At 36.8% G+C, this 2219-nt stretch overlaps 1 non-coding gene across 1 annotated transcript; it reads right to left on the bottom strand.

Moving 5' to 3' along the window:
• Positions 1–330: 330 nt before the first annotated feature.
• LOC132212958 (U6 spliceosomal RNA) lies at positions 331–437 on the bottom strand. The gene has a single exon (XR_009447870.1). It is a non-coding gene; the product is annotated as a U6 spliceosomal RNA (small nuclear RNA).
• Between the last annotated feature and the right edge of the window lie 1782 nt (positions 438–2219).

Genomic DNA, 2219 nt, shown 5'->3' with positions numbered 1-2219 from the left:
TCATGAATATGTGTTTGTTATGTCTTGTTTATGTAACCCAAGTGTCTAACCTAGCACCGTGTTACAGCCTTTGGACTCACAGTCTGGGTTTATAGAATGAATGAATGGGGGGGGCAGAATTATTAGGGTAGGCAGAGAAAAAAGACAATGGTCATAAATGAACATGGCCTGGTGGAGGTAGGCCAAGGAAGCATAACCTGCAAAAAGGTAATATGTTAGCTGAATCTTAAGCAAGTAGTGAGGTGAGCTGGATAGAGAAGATGGACATTCATTCAGCCTCATTACTTAGTGTGTTTCTTTAAGACTTGCTCCTTTCTTTTTTTTCTTTTTTTCAATATGGAACGCTTCACGAATTTATGTGTCATCCTTGTGCAGGGGCCATGCTAATCTTCTCTGTATCGTTCCAATTTTAGTATATATGCTGCCGAAGTGAGCACTTGCTCCTTTCTTATTCTGGATACCTGGAACCACAATCCCTTCCATATCCACTCAGTCAATTTCCTCTTTACACTCAAATCCCAGCTCAGTCTCTCCCTCTCACATTTTTCCCTGCCTGGAAGACTCCCTTAAAAAGAGCAGAAAAAAAAAAAATGCCAGCCTCAGCTCAACTAATTTGGAAATTCTATGTGGTAATAATGAGTTCTTCTTTGTGGCTATGAGATATTACCCCATATGACTCATTTTGGATAATTCAACAAAACCACTGTTGATTCAATGCAATTTTTCAAAATTCTCCTTTAATGATTTGGTCAATTGTCTGCATTTTGAGCTATATATCTGAATTGAGTGGTCAATTCAAAATACATAAGTGGATTCAGTAGTTAAGTGAGCTTTACAATAGTTGGTCAGAGTAAATTATCAATGCCATCTATCTAATGGGCCTTTCATGAAAATTAGTTGTGACCTTAGTGGTGATAATATGGAACAATGACATTATGGTCAAATCCCTCAGTATAAGAGTGAAGTAAAAAATAGTAATTGTTAAAAGGTGATATATCCAGTTCCCTAGAGTAGCTCCTAATGCCAAGAGAACCAAAAGCCTGATAGTATTGATTGCTAGCTTCAAAATCCTCCAATACAGGTTCGAGTCAATTCTATGGTCCCACCTAATATTATTGATGATGTATAGATTGACTATGGCCTCCATTTACATCTTGTCAGGAACCAATAATGTTTCACATCCTCTAGAAAAAAATAAATAGAAATATCAAAAGGAAATTACTATCTCTGGCTGGTGTAGCTTAGTTGGTTGTAGCATCATCCCATACACTGAAAGGTCACAGGTCAAATTCCTGATCAGGGCACACACCCAGTTCGATTCCCAGTCAAGGCTTGTGTGGGAGGCAACCAATCTATGTTTCTCTCTCATATCTATGTTTCTCTCTCTCTCTCTCTCTCTCTCTCTCTCTCTCTCTCTCTCTCTCAAAATCAATAAAAATTAAAATACTTATTTGTCAAAAATAAAAAGAGAAAGAAAATCGTCTTTATGGGCCAAAAACAGAATTGAATGAGTGGTGCACTGTTGTTTATATGCAAATCAAATAAGAGGCAAGGAAAAAAAATCAGCCTAAGCTAATACTTTATGTCCTGTTTATGTGTCTGTTTTCAAGGCTGTTTACGCTATTTTGCCTAAGCAAAGCTTTTGTTTGCTTTGTTTAAAGTTTGCTTTGCTTTGAAAAGTTAGCACATGGAAGAATTTCCTACAAACTAGTTTCTCTGAGGCAAAATTTGAGAGTGAGAAATTCAAACACTGCTAAATGCAAAGATAATCATTATACTGAAGTCCATTCCCAGGTCTAATATCAGTTTACCTCCTTTTATCCAACAGTTGCTTAGACAAAAGATATGTGAACTGACCCAATTCACAAACCAACTCGGATATTCCCAAACAGATATCTTATGTTTGAGCTTCAGCTGATCTACCATTAACAATGAAGCAGGCCGATTTTTTCTTCTGTACTTTTTCTCATTAATACAATAACATTAATGTAAAGAAATCTGCATCAATTCCACCATCACAATGACTTTGACTTGAACTCCTCGGCTTATTGAAAGTCAAGCATCTTTTCTTATTTCCCATCATCTAGCTTAGTATAATTCTAACCCTTTCCTCTATCTCCTCCTCTCAGTTCTAAGAATACAAGTTTCTTTCCAGGCCCAAATCAAAGATGCTTAACACTGCCTTTTACCCTTCTGTTGCTTACTTCACATATTTGGAT

The sequence above is a fragment of the Myotis daubentonii genome, chromosome 11 (assembly GCF_963259705.1).
Source record: "Myotis daubentonii chromosome 11, mMyoDau2.1, whole genome shotgun sequence".
NCBI classification, from domain to species: domain Eukaryota; kingdom Metazoa; phylum Chordata; class Mammalia; order Chiroptera; family Vespertilionidae; genus Myotis; species Myotis daubentonii.
Note: the sequence above shows the minus strand (reverse complement) of the source record. Positions and strands in the feature narration are given on the sequence as shown.